The 20,792-nt window shown below is 41.7% G+C and overlaps 1 protein-coding gene across 5 annotated transcripts in view; it reads right to left on the bottom strand.

Annotated features, from left to right (window-relative positions):
- The window catches only part of LOC139391712 (engulfment and cell motility protein 1-like), a 195,343-nt gene that overhangs the window by 173,901 nt on the left and 650 nt on the right, over nt 1–20,792 (bottom strand). The window lies entirely within an intron of this gene.

Genomic DNA, 20,792 nt, shown 5'->3' on the forward strand with positions numbered 1-20,792 from the left:
CGGCGTCACCGGCCTTCTAGCCATTGCTGATCCACTTTTAATTTTCCATTTGTTTTGTCTTTGTTTAACACACCTGGTTTCAATTCCCCAATTACATGTTCATTATTTAACCATGGTTTTTGTGCGTGATTGTTTTATGTATGTTTGGTCCGTTATTGTGGGCTCAGTATTATGACATGTTATTGGAATTTGAGTAAAGTTACATGTGTTACACATCTCTGCTGTCCTGCGCCTGATTCCTCTGCACCAGCTACACCCAGACCACTACACCTTCCTCATATTAGTTATATTGACATCTTTGAATTAGACCTTATTCAAGTACGAAACCCACTTTCCCAGTATTCCTGACCTCTCTCCTCTTGTGTTCTTAACCTGTTGGATCTCTGGGGGCGCTATTTCATTTTTGGATAAAAAACGTTCCCGTTTTAAGCGCGATATTTTGTCACGAAAAGATGCTCGACTATGCATATTCTTGACCGTTTTGGAAAGAAAACACTCTGAAGTTTCAGAATCTGCAAAGATTTTGTCTGTACCCACTTGTCTCCTTATATGGCTGTGATTGCGCAAGGAATGAGCCTACACTTTCTGTCGTTCGCCCAAGGTCTTAGCAGCATTGTGACGTATTTGTAGGCATATCATTGGAAGATTGACCATAAGAGACTACATTTTCCAAGTGTCCGCCTGGTGTCCTGCGTCGAATTCGGTGCGCAATTGCCAGCTGCTTCCACTTTACCATTTGATTCAGGGGAGAAAGCATGTGTCCAAGAACGATGTATCAATGAAGAGATATGTGAAAAACACCTTGATGATTGATTCTAAACAGCGTTTGCCATGTTTTCAGTCGATATTATGGAGTTAATTTGGAAAAAAGTTCGCGTTTTGAGGACTGAATTTTCGGTTTTTTTTTGGTAGCCAAATGTGTGTATAAAACTATTTCTAATACACAAAGAATCTTTTTGGAAAAACTGGTCTGCTATCCAACTACGAAAACATCAGAAGTTCTTCATAAATGATTTTATTTGGGCTTTTATGTTTTTGTTGAAATGTTGCGTGCTGGATGCTAACAATGCTAACGCTAAATCCTTTGTTTGCTAGCTACTGTTACACAAATTATTGTTTTCCTATGTCACTGTGGGAGGGTATTTTTGTAGACATTTCCTAGTGATAGCCTTTTTACTGGCTGCCAGTAGGCAGTGTGTAAATTATCAGGTATTTCACCCAAGTACAAAGAAATTAATATTTGTTCTATGTCAAATCCCATTATTTTTCCAATGATAGATCTTATTTCTCCCCAGTAAGTTTCGATTGCGGGGCAAGTCCAAAAGGTATGAGAGTGATCCACCCTTGACAGGCCGCATTCCCTCCAACAAGGATGTAGGGAGCCAGTCTGTTATGATTTCAGTTTAGGTGTTATCTTCTTGAGACTAGGGGGCAGTATTTTGATGTTTGGATGAAAAAGGTGCCCATATGAAACTGCCTATTTCTCAGGCCCAGAAGCTTGAATATGCATATAATGGCAGATTGGGATAGAAAACTCTAGAGTTTCCAAAACTGTCAACATATTGTCTGTGAGTATAACAGAACTGATATTGCAGGCGAAAACCTGAGGAAAATCCAACCAGGAAGTGCTGTTATTCTGAAACCTCTGTTCCATTGCATGCCTTCCCTCCATTTAAAGAGATATCAACCAGATTCCTTTCCCTATGGCTTCCACATGGTGTGAACAGTCTTTAGACATAGTTTCAGGCTTTTCTCGCTCACTTTTCAGAGTAATGATCACATCGCGTCAGTGGATAGCTGGGTGACCTTAGATTTTTCCATGCACGAGCAGCTTGGAGCAGACCTTTTCTCTCTCTCCCTATTGAAAAGGCTACAGTCCGGTTAAAATATTAATCAATTATTTATTGCGAAAACAACCAGAGGATTGATTATAAAAAACTTTTACATGTTTCTACGAACTTTACGGATATTATTTGGAATTTGTGTCTGCCCGTCGTGACCTGCACGAGCTTGAGGATTACTTAACAAAACGCGTCAACCAAATGGAAGTTTTTGGATATAAAAATTATATTTTTCGAACAAAACAAACATTTATTGTGTAACTGGGATTTTCATGAGTGCAAACACCCGAAGATCAAAGGTAAAATTGTATTGCTTTTCTGACCAATCCACTTTGCTGCTAGCTGTTTGTAATGTTTTGTCTGCTGAGAGAGATGTCCTCACATAAAACGCTTGGTTTGCTTTTGCTGTAAAGCTTTTTTGAAATCTGACACGCCAGGTGGGGGCGGCAGGGTAGCCTAGTGGTTAGAGTGTTGGGCTAGTAACCGAAAGGTTGCAAGTTCAAATCCCCGAGCTGACAAGGTACAAATCTGTCGTTCTGCCCCTGAACAGGCAGTTAACCCACTGTTCCTAGGCCGTCATTGAAAATAAGAATTTGTTCTTAACTGACTTGCCTAGTTAAATAAAGGTAAACTAAAAATTAAAATTAACAACAAGCTAAACTGTGTTTTGGTATATTGCACTTGTGATTTCATGAAAATTAAATATTTAATTTGTATTTGGCGCTCTGCAATTCAGCAGATATTGAAGAAAATGATCCCGCAGACGTAAATGGGATGCGGCTGCTAAATGTACTCGTTACAACAGGTTATCTTCTTGTGAACCTAGTCAGATTTTTAAAATGCTTTTCGGCGAAAGCATCAGAAGCTATGCCATCTGATATCTCCCTCAACTGCATCCGGGTGAAGACTGGGAAAATGGAGGTCAGATAGATGGATTTTCCAACAATTAATTCAATTGAAAATTAGGACAATGGCGCCATCGTGCGGAATTTGTATGAATTGCAGGCAGATTCCCATTAAATTCTGTTCTCTTTTAACAACTGGTGGAAGTGAGTTATGGAAATTATTTTTTGCTTTCAGAGAGCAGTTTTTCTTGCGTTTTTCAATGAAACACACGATCTGTTATAGTCACAGCCGTGATTTAACCAGTTTTATAAACTTCAGAGTGTTTTCTATCCACACATACTAATCATATGCATATACTATATTCCTGGCATGAGTAGCAGGACGCTGAAAAGTTGCGCGATTTTTAACAGAATTTTCAAAAAAGGAGGGGGTAGAAGTAAGATTAAGTGATCCCTTTGCGTGCCAACCCCATTAAAATAACACCCAGTGAAATAGCAGCGAGCCAAATTCAAAAACAGAAATACTCATAAATCATACAAGTGTTATACATCGGTTTAAACGATTAACTTCTTGTTAATCCAGCCACAGTGTCAGATTTCCAAAAGGCTTTACAGCGAACGCAAACCATGCTATTATTTGCACATATTTATCCACATTGGTTAATTACAAGTGAAAACTATATTGGTCATGCTTGCATATCATGAATCCTCCCCTTGATACGCCCTTCTGTCGCCCCGTTGTCAATGTGTCATTAATCCTTAGCTAATATATATGTTTCTAACGTGACGCTACTTAGTGTGTTCATAAAGAACACAGACTTTTGGCTACTCACCCTTGTTTAGCATTGGGGAAAATAGGGGAGATATTTTACCTATTGCAATGTCAACCATAGCAACCCAAAGTCTTAACAGCTCGTGGTAACTATTAATTCTGTTAAATCCGGTTCAGTGTCTTACATCTTCCCGTTGGAAATGCCTGAGTCTCTCTCGGATGTGAACGTCCTCTCACCGAGATGGTTTCGCTCTTTCTCCATGACCCTGCTTGTCGACAACGATCCATGGGAGAGCTTGCTCGAGTCTTTCCGCTGGTGATGTCGCCTTTCTCCTGGCGGTATACTCCACTGGGATACCCCTCGACTTCAGATCCTCAGCCGCCTCGTCTGCATGCTCGTATGTAACCAGGCCATTTTCCAGAAATACTCACATTTTTGCCGGGAATGATGTTTGGAAGCGTATACCCTTCTCTTTAAGTGCTTTCTTAATGGGGATGTATTCTTTCCTTTTCAGTATCTCTCCCGCGTAGTCATGATCAAAGAACACTCGTATGTCTTTGAATAGACCCTCCACGAATTTGGGCAGAGTATTTTTCTGCGCACTCTGTTATAAAGTCTAATGTTGTTTCTACGTGAGAAACCTTCGAGTTCTGTCACTATTGCCTGTAGTGCGTGTTGGTTTTTCAATGACTGTTCAAGTATTACCTTGACTGCGGTGTTCAATGTGTTCGTTTCCCCAATGCGATGTTCTGCGTCCCCCATTCTTGTAGATATACTGTGAAGTTCTTCTTTGTTTTCTTCAAGTTTCTGGTTAATGTCCTTCTTGAACTCATTTAGTTATTTTCTAACATCTTCTCAAAGTTCCTCTCGTAAGCCTGTGAGCACCTTGCGCAATTCCTCCTTTATCACCTCACAAGATGAGGGTTCTTTTGCTGCTGCTATCTTATTTGCGCTAGCATTAGCCATCTCGGGTTCATCGACGATTATATCTTCCGCTGTCTTGTTGTAGCTCTGAGACCTTTTCCTATTTTCCCCTTTTGTGTAAGTTATTATAATGCTCAGAGTAAATAATTGAATTTAGGGGGGGAAAAACCCAACCGATGTGCAGTACGAAAAACTAGGCAGCCATTTCCTAAGTTGCATCACCGGAAGTCGGGTAAGAATACTTTCTGAAAGCACTGTATGGCACTGGTCAGCTAGCTAAGCTAGAGTCCCGAGGGTCAGTAACTGGGAGCCATAAACCAAAGGGAGTTGTGTGTCGCTGCATTAAGAGAAGCTCTAGAGGCAATCATCTGTTGTTTTCAGAGAGAGAGACAGAGACAGAGAGACAGAGAGAGACACTGACCAGGTCAGTTATGAGAGAGAGCAATACAGACAAAGAGTTGAGAGTATGTGGCAAATCTGAACGTCCTTGAGTTTTCCCATTTACTTTGAAATTCAATGTCAGCCATGACACAACAAACAGTCAACAACAGACAGATGGTATTTTCTCGAGTTTGCATCCAAAATTACAACCTATTCCCTATATTGGCCACTACTTTTGACCAGAGACCTGGGCCCGGTTTCCCAAAAGCATCATAAGGCTAAGTTAACCCATTAGGGTGTCATGCCATGGTGCTCAATGACAGAAATCACATTTAGATTATGGTAATTCTTCTTAACAGAACACACATCTCCTGGCTGAAGCAGACAATAAAATGTCATTTTCAAATCATTTGCCAAAATGCAATTAGCTGGAAAACAACATTCTAATCAACACACCTGATGCGAACGAAATATGACAGATATGAAAATCTCTGTTAGAAACTTAGAAAGAGGGTGAATCTATAGATGCAACAACGACGTAGAATTTAATATGTTGAGACAAGAAAAAGAGGGGTGTGTAGCCTAATAGTTCCTCACAGTTGGCCTATTTAAAAAATATTTCCAACAATCTCCCCCTCGATAATCACAAAGCCATCTGATGATCCCATATATCCAGTGGAAATGTCATAAAATACCTTTCCCTTGTGCAAAATCAGTTGTCTGTCCTGAGCTCACTGCAGGGAAAAGCTGAGGGCCTAGAATAGACTATAGTTGATACAATGTTGCAAGTTCACTAGCTACAGTGTAGTGCTGGATCCAGTTGATTGTATCAAATCAATGTTGCACTTCACAAGAAATTGCTCAAGTCAAGACAGATAGAAGAGGGAGGGAAACAGGCTAGGTAAAGAGAATAATGTGATTGAAAATTTGAAAATTTCAGTTCTTTCATCGGTATATTTTAAACAGTTTATATTTGGTCGGCCTTATGTTTTTTACTTAGTTGACAAATGAAAGTGAGAGGCCAACGGCTGCATGGGCCATATCGGAGTTAGTTCCATACGCTCATTTAGGTAATGTAGTAGCCAATAGTCACTGTGCATCAATGTGTCCACATGGCAGAGGCTGCTGCTCTCGCATTAGTTGAATTTTAACTTTCATATTTGTATCATTTTAAATTAAGAGTTTTATGATTTACCTCTTGACAATGATTTTGAGAAACGAAAACGTTATTATTGAAATGAAACTGTTACACGAAAATGCACATATGAAAATCATAACTGGCATGCAGATCGGTATAAGTGGTAGGATAAATTGTACGCTTCCTGAAACTTGAAACCCTATGAAGTCTTCATCAAATACTTTGCTCCACGTTTCTATGGTCGGATTTTCAAGCAAGGTAAAACATGCCTCATAATATTAAGTACAACATTCAGGTTTCAAACAACTAAGTATGAATTCAAAACGCATACTGCCTCCAGATCACATTGTAAAGTAGTGGGTGACACACTGATAGCCTGTTAACCATTGTTTTTTCTTCCAGTCAATTTGGCAACAATGCTATTTATCGGCTTTTCTTTTTTGGGCCAAAAGCCAGCAATTACCGGCTAACGAAAATCGTGTTTGAGACCCAGCCCTTGCCGTGTTTTGAGCAGCCTTCTCTAGTTAAGATACAGACATGAATGAGCCTGTCGGACTGTGGTTGTAGGAATGTAATCCATTGTTTATATGGGGATCTGATGCTGCCAACGATAATGTCTGTATTCTCTCTAAACTCCATTGTAAAAGATAGGTCCTTATATCTGGGTTCTGCTAAAAAATTTAGAGAATACCACAGATTCTGCGAGAATACCACAGATTCTGCGAGCGTCCCAATTGGTATCCTATTAAGACCCCTTGACTTTAACATTTTGTTAAATTAGAGCCTTATTCTAAAATGGATTAAATTGTTTGTTACAAATCATCTCCAATCAATTGAGTTTATCACAGGTGGGCTCCAAGTTGTAGAAACAGCTCATGGATGATCAATGGAAACAGTATACACCGGAGCTCAATTTCGTGTCTCATAGCAAAGGGTCTGAATGCTTATGTAAATAAAGTATTTTTAATTTACATTTTAAACCCCGTTTTAGCTTTGTCATTATGGAGTATTGTATATGTATGTATAATTTAATCAATTTTAGAATAAGGCTGTAACCTAACAAAATGTTGAGAGAGTCAAGGTCTTAATACTTTCCGAAGGCACTGTACATAGTGCACTACTTTTGACCAAAGCTCTCTGGGCCTTCGTCAAAAGTAGTGCACTATATAGTGAATAGGGTCAAAAGTAGTGCACTTCTTAGTGAATAGGGTGCCATTTGGGACACCTATTTTCTTGATTCTTTATCATCTGACAGTCAGATTCCTGGTTCTGTGAGTTGTTGTTAAACTCAAGGTCAGCCTGTGATGAATGACACAGTCAACAAGACAAGAAAGATAGTGAGTGTATCACTGCCCTGGGAACATGACTCCACCACAACATCATAACACACACACGCACACTCACAGTAAGAGTCTTATCCAGTTTTACTGGCATCTAGAATTCTCAGTCAGTAAAGATCGCCACACCTCCAGTTAATTACCACTGAGGTATGATAGGATCTCTCACAGAGAAAGCAAATTTGACAACCTAATCAGTGTATAGAAATGAAAATCTGCAGAGTTAACCTACCTATTGCTACATCCTTAAAACCAATCTACACAATATTTCTCAAATATTAGTCTCTTTCAAATCAAACATCTATCCTATCCCCCTTTTGTCTCATAATTTTTAAAAAACGGAGGCCTTATGCAACATTCTTTCCTTGATGTGGTAAAAAGGAGCACATCAATTCGGTTTCCGTACACAGTGCTGTTTCATTAGGCTACGGCTCCATACATTTGCATAGTCAGACCGTACGTACTGGAGTGGAAATGAGAAACAGATCAAAGAGATAACAAGAGGGTCAGCCAAGGGAGAGAGGAAGGAAGGAGTGAGAGGCAGAGAGAGAGCAAGAGAGCTCATGGTTTCTTAGAAACCGAGCAAACTGATCCAGCCATCTCTCCCTCCATCCAATCTAACGCCTTGCTTTATTTCCAGTTCAGCTCACGATCCATCCATCCATCCATCCATCCATCCATGTGCTGTCCTCTCCCATCAGGGGCAGGCTTTGATAAGACCTGTGCTGTGAGCGGCAGGCAGGGAGGGAGAGAGCGAGCGCGACAGACAGAGGAGAGGAGTGCTGTGGCTCACATGCCACGTCTATGCTGCATGGACAGGGAGCAGGCAGGGAGGGAGAGACGTGTGCGCACACACACACACACACATGTAGTGCTCTCCATTGGGCTATCTGGCGGATCTGTTATGGCGTGTGGTATATGTTCCTGGCATGGTATTCACCAATAAATAAATCAGCCATTCTGAGTGATCACCTTCAACCAATGGTGAATCATTTCTATCGTAATGGGAGTGGTCTCTTCCAGGACGAAAATGCCTCCATCCATAGGGCACGAGTGGCGACTGAATGGTTTGATGAGCGTGAAAACGATGTAAGCCATATGCCATGGCCGTCTCAGTCGCCAGATCTAAATCCAATTGAACACTTACGGGAGATTTTGGAGCGGAGCCTGAGACTGCGTTTTCCACAATCATCAACTAAGCACCAAATTTGAATTGTATTTATTAAAGGATGGCCATTAGCTGCTGCCGAGGCAGCTCTTCATGGGGTCCAGCAACATTAAGGCAGTTATATACAATAAAACATATTACAACACTTTACACAATACATTAAGTGTGTTCCCTCAGGCCACTACTCTACTATCACATATCTACAATACAAAATCCATGTGTATGTGTGTAGAGTGCATGTCTTATCATGTGTGTGTCTCTTCACAGTCCCCGCTGTTCCATAAGGTGTATTTGTATCTGTTTTAAAAATCTGATTCAACTGCATCAGTTACCTGATGTGGAATAGAGTTCCATGTAGTCATGGCTCTATGTAGTAATGTGCGCCTCCCATAGTCTGTTCTTGACTTGGGGATTGTAAAGAGACCTTTGGTGGCATGTCTTGCAAACAAGTAGTGATGAAGTCATTATCTCCTCCACTTTGAGCCATGTGAGATGTAAATGCATATCATCTCTGTACATTTAGGGGCCAGCCGTGCTGCTCTGTTCTATTTCACTGGGTGTTGTCAAATCGTGCGAAGGGATCACTAAGAAGTTAACATACCATAAATACCATAGTATATAGACAAACAAAAGCAGGCTAGATAGTTTGGTGCCAGGGGGTTTGGATTTTGTTTTGGGGGCCTTTGTGCCTCACCTGAAAAGGAGGTGAAACACTGACAGGAGCTTTACAGTAGCAGAAGGCTTCTCGTAGACAGTGTCTTTGCGTCAGAGGGGTGAATTTAAACACCGGCTGTAGACTCCGAGCAAGCCATCAGGATCATGATTGGATTTCCAACTGATCCGTGCACACGAGTGTGCAAGCATTACTGAGCATCAGAAGTCCACATCATAATATTTTTATGTGGAGAACGACGAGAGCGATGGAGCATGACGAGAATAAGGTGGATCCATAAAACGCAGCAGTAGGTGAGCAGTGACCCATCCTGTGAAACCAGTAGTAGAGGAAACACAGTGAGTCCACAGCTGGAGCTGACCTGTGTGAACACCTGGGTTGTACACCAGCATGCTCCAGCTGCTGGAGATGACCTGTATAACAGAGAGAAATATAATCAACACATCCAACACCATCCTGACACACTCACACCACACTCCAATGCACACACAACGAGAGACAAAAAACACATCTGCACCCATCCAAGCTATACTTAGATAAATTCCAAACATGAAAATGTTCATCTGACTGGTTCATAGTAACAGGGAACTAAATACCAAAACTCAAAAAGGCTACATACTGTACAAGCTCTTCCACAGACAGCTGGAAAGAGGTAGACCAAATCAATAACTATCGGTTAGCGAACTTGTTCAAATATCTGTGGGGAGGGATGGTATGTGGTGGTGGGATACTAAATAGACAGGAATATCTGATTAACACAACTCATTAGGACCTAAGTCTTCTTGAGTACAGCTGGAATGTTAGGGGACAAAGTGAATACTATCACTTAACAGATTATTTACTATCACTTAACAGTTTAAAAACTCTGTTGAGCTGGCTGAACCATAACAATGTCAAACCTACTTGAGGTGGGCTTTGTTGCCCTCAAATCAGGCTCAGTCCTCTGGTCTCAGTACAGATTACAGAAGAGTACAAACAATGATCAAGAACTGATCAGAGTACAGCCGTGGCCAAAAGTTTGAGAATGAAAATTAATATTTGTGTCAAAGTCTGCTGCCTCAGTTTGTATGATGGCAATTTGCATATATTCCAGAATGTTTTGAAGAGTGATCAGATGAATTGCAATTAATTGCAAAGTCCCTCTTCGCCATGCAAATAAACTGAATCTCAAAAACATTTCCACTGCATTTCAGCCCTGCCACAAAAGGACCATCTGACATGTCAGTGATTCTCTCGTTAACACAGGTGTGAGTGTTGACGAGGACAAGGCTGGAGATCACTCTATCATGCTGGTTGAGTTCAAATAACAGACTGGAAGCTTCAAAAGGAGGGTGGTGCTTGGAATCATTGTTCTTCCTCTGTCAACCATGGATACCTGCAAGGGAACACGTGCCGTCATCATTGCTTTGCACAAAAACGGGCTTCACAGGCAAGGATATTGCTGCCAGTAAGATTGTTCTCAAATCAACCATTTATCGGATCATCAAGAACTTCAAGGTGAGCGGTTCAATTGTTGTGAAGAAGGCTTCAGGGCACCCAAGAAAGTCCAGCAAGTGCCAGGACCGTCTCCTAAAGTTGATTCAGCTGTGGGAATGGCAGCAGGCAGGTGTGAGTGCATCTGCACGCACAGTGAGGCAAAGACTTTTGCAGGATGGCCTGGTGTCAAGAAGGGCAGCAAAGAAGCCACTTCTCTCCAGGAAAAACATCAGGGACAGACTGATATTCTGCAAAATGTACAGGGATTGGACTGCTGAGGACTGGGGTAAAGTCATTTTCTCTGATGAATCCCCTTTCTGATTGTTTGGGGCATCCGGAAAAAAAGCTTGTCCGGAGAAGACAAGGTGAGCGCTACCATCAGTCCTGTGTCATGTCAACAGTAAAGCATTCTGAGACCATTCATGTGTGGGGTTGCTTCTCAGCCAAGGGAGTGGACTCACTCACAATTTTGCCTAAGAACACAGCCATGAATAAAGAATGGTACCAACACATCCTCCGAGAGCAACTTCTCCCAACCATCCAGGAACAGTTTGGTGATGAACAATGCTTTTTCCAGCATGATGGAGCACCTTGCCATAAGGCAAAAGTGATAACTAAGTGGCTCGGGGAACAAAACATCAATATTTTGGGTCCATGGCCAGGAAACTCCCCAGACCTTAATCCCATTGAGAATTTGTGGTCAATCCTCAAGAGGCAGGTGGACAAACAAAAACCCACAAATTCTGACAAACTCCAAGCATTGATTATGCAAGAATGGGCTGCCATCAGTCAGGATCAAATCAAATGTATTGATATAGCCCTTCGTACATCAGCTGATATCTCAAAGTGCTGTACAGAAACCCAGCCTAAAACCCCAAACAGCAAGCAATGCAGGTGTAGAAGCACGGTGGCTAGGAAAAACTTCCTAGAAAGGCCAAAACCTAGGAAGAAACCAGGCTATGTGGGGTGGCCAGTCCTCTTCTGGCTGTGCCGGGTGGAGATTATAACAGAACATGGCCAAGATGTTCCAATGTTCATAAATGACCAGCATGGTCAAATAATAATAATCACAGGCAGAACAATTGAAACTGGAGCAGCAGCATGGCCAGGTGGACTGGGGACAGCAAGGAGTCATCATGTTAGGTAGTCCTGACATGTGGCCCAGAAGTTAATTGACAGCATGCCAGGGCGGATTACAGAGGTCTTGAAAAAGAAGGGTCAACACTGCAAATATTGACTCTTTGCATCAACTTCATGTAATTGTCAATAAAAGCCTTTGACACTTAAGAAATGCTTGTAATTATACTTCAGTATTCCATAGTAACATCTGACAAAAATATCTAAAGACACTGAAGCAGCAAACTTTGTGGAAATGAATGTGTAATTCTCAAAACTTTTGGCCACGACAGTACAGCAGAAGAATATAAACGCAGTGAGCCCATTTCCTTACAGTTCTGCCATTCCCTTAAGCCAGTGCTTCTGTGGTATAATATTAATAACTGTCACAAGACAAGAGGTTCATTGTGTATTCAGTGGTTGCAGCATCACAGATTTATACTACAAATGACTGGATTAGCATCACCTCATCTCAAACTCTGTGTGTGTGTGTGTGTGTGTGTGTGTGTGTGTTACTTTAGAGTATAACACCTTCATTTACATTTACCTGCGGTTTCAATTAACACTGTAATACTGCAGGGAGCCATTAAAACACCTGGATACATAAATCTTAAATGGAACATCGAATCAATTCAACCTTAAGCTACATGAGGACATGTCGAGCCTAGGAGAGATTTACTAACAGATTAAAGGATTATAAATTGGATGTTTAGGGTATTAAACACTGCCAACCCGGCGAGGTAAAAAAGACAGTGAAGTTTGAGTCAAAAAAGTTTGACAGGCGGCAACTGGAGGCTTTTTAGACAGGACTTCTTGTGGGGGAAACCATTAAGATTAACAAATAGCAAGCGAGGAATACATCAATAGGATAACAATTTACATACCTCAGCAAGAACGAGAGAGAGAGATGCCAGGCGAGGTTTTCTACTCATAAATTGCCATGGTTGGAGGTGAGAGGGTGCCAAACTTCAGAGCAATTTATGTGCACCCAGGCACATGTGGTGAATCTGAATGAGCCATGCTCCCTTGGAACGATCTCCTTTCAGTCTGCAACCTAACCCATATGTATCAAGCATCTCTGAATGCGAGTGCTGATTTGGGAACAGTTTAGCATTTTAAATCATAATGAATCAGATTATTATGGACAGGCGGGACTTGATCCTAGATCAACACTCCTATTCAGAAAGTGCAGACCTTGATCTCCTGACTGGCGCGGTGGTCTAAGACACTGCATCTCAGTGCTAGAGGCATCACTACAGACCCTGGTTCGATTCGAGGCTGTATCACAACCGGGCCGTGATTGGGAGCCCCATAGGGCGGCGCACAATTGGCCCAGCGTCGTTAGGGTTTGGCCGAGGTAGGCCATCATTGTAAATAAGAATTTGTTCTTAACTGACTTGCCTAGTTAAATAAATAAAAATCTCTAGATTATTAATCTCTAGATTTAAAACAAAAGATACTGCTCTTTAACGTAATACCTCTTCATCAATGAGGCTTATACTGGGATAAATGTTAGGGGAAAAACCAAAGCTGGAAAGAATTCACTTCTAAATACTATTAACTGTGTGTCATTTTCATTTAAAGACCCCTTAGGGGTTTAGAAATGTTTATTTGGGCAAATCGAGAATTGGGCAGGAGCTTGCTCTGACCATTTAAACAGTCTTTTCCCCTGCGTGCGTGTGTGTGTGTGTGTGTGTGTGTGTCTGTGTGTTATGACCATTAAAATAGTATTTTCCCTGTGTGTTCAATTTCTTTGTCATACTGTTCTTCAGGGGTCTATAAAAAGGAATGATATTCTACTGACACATCACTTCTGGACTGCTAGTCAAGGCTTTCCAGGCTGGACACACTGGTCCTCCAGGTGTGAAGAAGAGTTAGTAAAAACAAACACACACACATAGTGGATTTAGGAATAGGTTATACGACTACATTGTTGTGTAGATTTATGGAGGCATCAAGTGACACCACATCAATTGTGACAACGTATTGTACTCTGTTAGATGAACGCATACTGTAAGACTACAACTTAATCAAATCAGGCAATTAGCTCAATCCTAAACCCCATACCAAATCTCCATAAGGCAGAAAATGTAGATACCACTGATATGTAACCGCATCTTTGAGGAACTCAGTACAAGGCAAGGCCAATATCAATACAAGGGATAGTCTACACTGGCCTTCATATCCAATGATACGCCATAAATATTTCCAATACAGTCACATCTGTCTACCACAGTCCTGACACCCATAATCCCTGGCAGCCAGACTTGGAGGGAGCCAGTATCTTCAGTGTGTTTATATCAATAGGACATGATGAAACGGGCATTCCTGCTGCTGTGCCATCACAACAAACAAACACACATCTCTTCTGGTTAACGGAACATGGATGAGGGGCTGCACTGCCCTCTGTGAAGAGGTCTCTGAGATCATCATAGCTGGGGCCATACTACTGTCACACACACTCACAGTCAGACGAAGCAGCTCCGAAAACATAGGATTGGTGTGTGTGTCATTTTTTCAAGATAAATGATCCAATCTATAGGATGGAGAAAACATCTATAGAGAAAAGATCTATAGGATACAATAAACATCTATAGAATTAACATATATAGAGAAATCATCTATTCCCAAACTATCGGGGGTATGCCAAATAAATTGTAAATCACAATTCTCAATCAGTCCATTTAGTAAGGCCCGCATTCATTAAGACACATAACAGCTCTACTGATAGTACTGCTACTACCAGCAATACTATACCTGCACCTGTCGACAAGTTGTTCTGCTTCCACGAGCACATCCAATGCTAGCATCAGTAATTCATAATAGATTTGTTGGTAGCCCAGCTAGCATGGACACTGACCGTTGAGAATCTGATGCAGCCGAAGAGCTACTGCCCCCTTACCCGGGAAAGCACCGAACAACAGACAGAGACGTTGGACCATCGAAGAGGTGCAACTATGCTGACAACGACACTGATTTGGGGTTCACTTATATTGGGAGTAGTGCCTTTCCTCAGCCACAGTGTGTTAAATGTGCAAAAGTACTACTCACAACTTGATGAAACCTTCACTCTTGTGCAGACATTTAGAAACGAAATACAACAATTAGAAAAATAAGCCACGGGAGTTTGAGCAAGAATTAAGACGACTTTCGAGTAGTAAGACATGTATAAAAGCAACAGATACCATTAATAAGAAGAGGCTAGAAGCGTCATATATGGTGAGCTACCTGAGTAGCTAGGACAGGCAAGCCCCATACTATTGTGGAGGACTTAATTCTTCCTGCTGCCACGGATATGGCTGGGACAATGCTGGGGGAAAAGGCCCCAAAAAACTATAGACAATGACTTCATCAAACAACACTGTTTCACGATGCATCAGTGACATGGCAGGAGATGTTTTAAACAATTACAACTTCGCATACAAGCCAGTCGAATCTATGCCTTACAACTGGATGAGTCAAGAGACGTGGCGGGCCTGGCACAGCTCCTGGTATTTGTCCATTACGTTTATGGGGGGTCAATTAAGGAAGACATCCTCTCCTGCAAACCACTGAAACCCAGAACAGGAGAGGATCATTTTTAAAGTACTGGACAGCTTTGTGACATCAAATGGACTTTGGTGGTCAAGATGTGTTGGTATCTGTACTGATGGCGCAAAAGCCATGACAGGGAGACATAGTGGAGTGGTAATGCACGTGCAAGCAGTTGCACCCGACACCACTTGGGTACACTGGATTGCCTGACAGCTTGAAAGACGTTTTCAAATCTAAATCAGATTTTATTTGTCACATGCACCGAATACAACAAGTGTAGACCTTACAGAGAAATGCTTACTTACAAGCCCTAAACCAACAATGCAGTTTCAATACCAAAAAAAAGTTAGCGATAAGAAAAACAAATAATTAAGGGGCAGCAGTACATAACAATAGCGGGCCTACATACAGGGGGTACCGGTTCAGAGTCAGTGTGTCAATGTGCACCGGTGGAGGTAATTATGTACATGTAGGTAGGGTTATTAAAGTGGCTATGCATAGATAACAGAGAATAGCAACAGTGTGTGGGGAGGGGGGTGAAAATAGACAGGGTAGCCATTCGATTAGATGTTCAGGAGTCTTATGGCTTGGGGGTAAAGATGTTTAGAAGCCTATTGGACCTAGACTTGGTGCTCCGGTACCGCTTGCTGTGCAGTAGCAGAGAGAACAGTCTATGACTAGGGTGGCTGGAGTCTTTGACAATTTGTAGGGCCTTCCTCTGACACCGCCTGGTATAGAGATCTTGGGTGCCAGGAAGCTTGGCCCCGGTGATGTACGGGGCCGTACGCACTACCCTCTGTAGTGCCTTGTGGTTCGAGGCCGGGCAGCTTGCCGTACCAGTCAGTGATGCAACACGTCAGGATGCTCTGAATGGTGCTGCTGTAAAACCTTTTGAGGATCTGAGGACCCATGCCAAATCTTCTTTTCAGTCTCCTGAGGGGGAACAGGTTTTGTCGTGCCCTCTTCACGACTGTCTTGATGTGCTTGGACCATGTTAGTTTGTTGGTGATGTGGACACCAAAGGAACTTGAAGCTCTCAACCTGCTCCATGGGGTAGGGTATGTACGTACAGTCACTGTGGGGACGACGTCCTCGATGCACTTATTGATAAAGTCAGTGACTGATGTGGTGTACTCCTCAATACCATCGGAAGAATCCCGGAACATGTTCCAGTCTGTGATAGCAAAACAGCCCCATAGTTTAGCATCTGCTTCATCTGACCACTTTTTTATAGACTGAGTCATTGATGCTTCCTGGTTAAAATGTTTGCTTGTAAGCAGGAATCGGGAGGATAGAGTTATGGTCAGACTTGCCAAATGGACGGTGAGGGAGAGCTTTGTATGTGTCTCTGTGTGTGGAGTAAAGGTGGTCTAGAATGTTTTTTTCACCTCTGGTTGTACATTTAACATGCTGATAGAAATGTTGTTGTTTGCTTACGGCGGAATACAGCTCATTGAGTGCAGTTTACGTGCCAACTGCGCTCTGTGGTGGTACGTAGACAGCTACGAAAAATACAGATAGGTAGATCATGAGATACTCTACCTCGGGCGAGCAAAACTTTGAGACTTCCTTCGATATCGTGCACCAAATGTTGTTTACATAAATGCATAGGTCCCCGCCCCGTGTCTCACCAGAGGCTGCTGTTCTGTCTTGTCGATAGAGTGCATAACCCGCCAGCTGTATGTTCTTGAGTTTGAGTTTGAGTTTATTTTTATTTTTACAGGGACAGTGCACATTAATCAACGTTTCAGTAAAAGTGCCGGTTTTAGCCAGCCGGCTAATTTTCAACCGCAGTCCCTGGGCAGGTTATTAAAAACAATTACAATATAGACAATAGCAGCATAGATGTTACGGATACAGTTATCCTGTGTGTGTATCCTGTGTGTGTGTGTTTCTTTTCTCTCCTTCTCCCCTCACAGGTGAAAATCATCACTCCCCAATCAGTCAACAATCAATCATCAATCAGAAGACACACCTCCTCCTGTTTCCTACCCTATCACAGTTCCTTCCCCATGGTTTAAAAACCCCATCATTTGTTTGCTCTTGAGCTCAATCTCTTTGTAAATGCCATGTTGGTAGATCTCTGTTCTTCATAGATTTCAGTAGTAAATGCCATGTTGGTAGATCATAGATTTCTAGCTCAATCTCTTTGTAAATGCCATGTATGTAGATCTCTGTGTTTCACTCTCTCGCTTAGACACCTCCATATCCCTTTGTCATCTCCTGTGAGTATTGTTTTTGCTTATGGTGTTTGCTGGTGGGAGTTAGCTTTGTTAAATACACTAGTTAACCCACTGTATTTTTGGTTAGTTAGTTAGCTGTTGTTGAGTAGGCTAGTCTAGCTTAGGGGTGTTTTTGCATATTTGTTTCTTTCCTTGGGTCCAGCTCAGCCCCTTTTCCTGCTCCCCCCATTACCGTGTGTTTATCAAATAAACCTTGAGTTTGACGGTAGATTTCAGTTGTCCTGGTTATTACGTTCACACTTTTACTTTGTCACAATTATAATTTACATGAGTTATGTTACGGGTCTCATTACCATCCCCCCTAGACTGTCGGGCCAAAAGGGATTCGTAACAATAGAACAAGCAAGACATAGCAACATAGGACAAGCAAGACATAGCATACAGAGCAACATAGGACAAGCAAGACGTAGCATACAGACAGAGCAACATAAAACAAAAAGCAGCAAGACAAAATTCATAAAAGCAACAAAGTGTTTCCACACCTCACAAGCAACAGACAACATGGAAAGCGGCAACACACAGCTAGGGACCATGTTCACAAATCTGATTGACCTTTAGCCATGTCTTCAAGCATTTTGTGAAAGTGTGATATGTGGTGCAGTTATGTGTCTGATGGCAGTGTATTCCAGACATGGGAAGCTCTCACAGAGAATGCAGATTTACTAAAGGTGCTTTTCCTTAGGGGAACTATAGTCACCTCTCATGGCAGACCTTGTGGATCTGCTGCCATATGTCTGGGTTTTCTGTTTAACAAAAATATTGAGTGGAGGGGGAGCCAGGCCATTAAGGATCTTGAATACAAGACATGCGTCGGTGTATTGCACAAGATTTTCCCAACTCAAGAGCACATGCTTTCTAAGAATGTGACAATGATGATGGCTATTGGGCTTCCTATCAAGCACTTTGAGAGCCTGTTTGTAGACAGACTGAATAGGTTTTAATGTTGTACAGCAAGCTTGGGCCCATCTAGTCAAGCAGTATGTTAAGTGGGGGAGTATCATAGTTTTGAAGTACAGTTTTGCTACCTCTGTAGTCAAACAATTTCGTATAAATCGGAAATTAGCTAGGTTGAATTTGGTTATTTGAATTACTTTTTTCACATGCTTTTTAAAAGAGAGGTTGGAATCAAGTATGATGCCAAGGTACTTAAAATCGGATACCACCTGGAGCTTCTCCCCTGACACAGACATCTGGCTCATCTGGCTCTTAATGTCGTCGTTCAGCTACGACTCAGTGAAACATAAGATATTACAGTTATTAATGTCCAGTTGGTAGGATATACGTGCTTTCAGTTCATCCCATTTATTTCCCAGTGATTGAACGTTAGCTTGCAGAATGGAAGGCAAGGGCAAATTAGCCACCGTCGCCTGATCCTGGCAAGGCACCCGGATCTTTTGCCTTGAAATCTCTGTTTACTTCTCCAGCGGGTCATGGGGATCGGGCCTGGTTGGGTGTCTGCAGTATATCCCTCGCGTCAGACTCATTGAAGAAGAACTCCTCGTCCAATTTGAGGTGAGTTATCCCAGTTCTGATGTCCAGAAGCTCTTTTCGGTCATAAGAGACAGTAGCAGCAAAATTATGTACAAAACAAGTTACGAACAATTTGAAAAAAAAACGAACAAAATAGCATGCTTGGTTGAGAGCCGATAAGACGGCAGCCCTACCCTCCGGCGCCATTTAACTTTGTTAAAGCAAAGCCCCAGAACTCTCGTGTATTTTCTGCTCTATGCAATGATATGGGCAGCAACCATGAAACACTTTTACAACATACAGAAGTGTGCTGGTTATCAAGGGGCAAAGTATTGACACTTTTTTTTTTTTAATTGAGAGACAAGCTTAATTATTTACTGACCATCATTTTCACTTGTCTGACTGCTTGCATAATGACGAGTTTCTCACACGACTGGCCTATCTGGGGGATGTTTTTTCTCACCTGAATGATCTGAATCTAGGATTACAGGGACTCTCCGCAACTATATTCAATGTGTGGGACAAAATTGAGGCTATGATTAAGAAGTTGGAGCTCTTCTCTGTCTGCATTAAGAAGGACAACACAGGTCTTTCCATCATTGTATGATTTTTTTTGTGTGCAAATGAACTCAAGCTTACAGACAATGTCAAATAGCGAAGCACCTGAGTGAGTCGGGTGCGCAATTACGCAGGTACTTTCCCCGAAATGGATGACACAAACAACTGGATTCATTATCCCTTTCATGCCCTGCCTCCAGTCCACTTACCAATATCTGAACAAGAGAGCCTCAAGGAAATTGCAACAAGTGGTTCAGTGAAAATGGAGTTTAATCAGAAGCCATTGCCAGATTTATGGATTGGGCTGCACTCAGAGTATCCTGCCTTGGCAAATTGCGCTGTTAAGACACTGATGCCCTTTGCAACCACATACCTATGTGAGAGTGGATTCTCAGCCCTCACTAAATACAGGCACAGACTGTGTGGAGAATTATTTAAGACTGAGACTCTCTCCAATACAATCCAACATTGCAGAGTTATGAGCATCCTTTCAAGCACACCCTTCTCATTAACCTGTGGTGAGTTATTCACCATTTTCAATGAACAAATAAGGTTTTCTATGTAAGATGGTTAAATAAAGAGTAAAATTATTGATTATTAATATTTGTGCCCGTCCTATAAGAGCTCTTTGTCACTTCCCACTCATTCTTATGTTTAATAAATGTATCGTATAGTGTGTGGCAGGCTTACAATGATGGCAAAAAAAAAAAAAAACGGGACTATAAAATGTTTGCGAACTACTGATCTATAGGATAGAGAAATCATCTATAGAGAAATCCTCTATAGGATAGAGAAATCATCAAGAGAAAACCTCTATAGGATAGAGAAATCATCAAAAGAAAACATCTATAGGATAGAGAACGTCTATAGGAGAGAAAACATCTAGAGAAAACATCTATAGGATAGAGAAAACGTCTATAGGATAGAGAGAACGTCTAGAGAAAATATCTATAGGATAAATAAAACATCTATTGAGAAAACATCTATAGAGAAAACATTTGCAGGCAAACTGCTGCCACTGGATGCTTCTAGCCTACAATTACTCCCAAAAGGCCATTGATTGCAATGCAATGAATTGAATGTGGTTGAATTGATAGCGTGCCTCCCATATCTGGTCATTGCGTATATCCCTCATACAATAAAAGCAACTCAATCTGAAGGAGGTGAAACATTTTCAAAACCACGTGCAAGGGAAACATAGGCAGGAGGAGATGAGCCTGTGGGTTAATTCAGGTTTACAGTGGCCAAAGCTGAACCAGGGAAGTTTGAGCTATTTGATTAATAACTAAAAGAAAAATACGATTGTATGCCTAGT

Source organism: Oncorhynchus clarkii, chromosome 32, assembly GCF_045791955.1.
Source record: "Oncorhynchus clarkii lewisi isolate Uvic-CL-2024 chromosome 32, UVic_Ocla_1.0, whole genome shotgun sequence".
NCBI classification, from domain to species: Eukaryota; Metazoa; Chordata; class Actinopteri; order Salmoniformes; family Salmonidae; genus Oncorhynchus; species Oncorhynchus clarkii.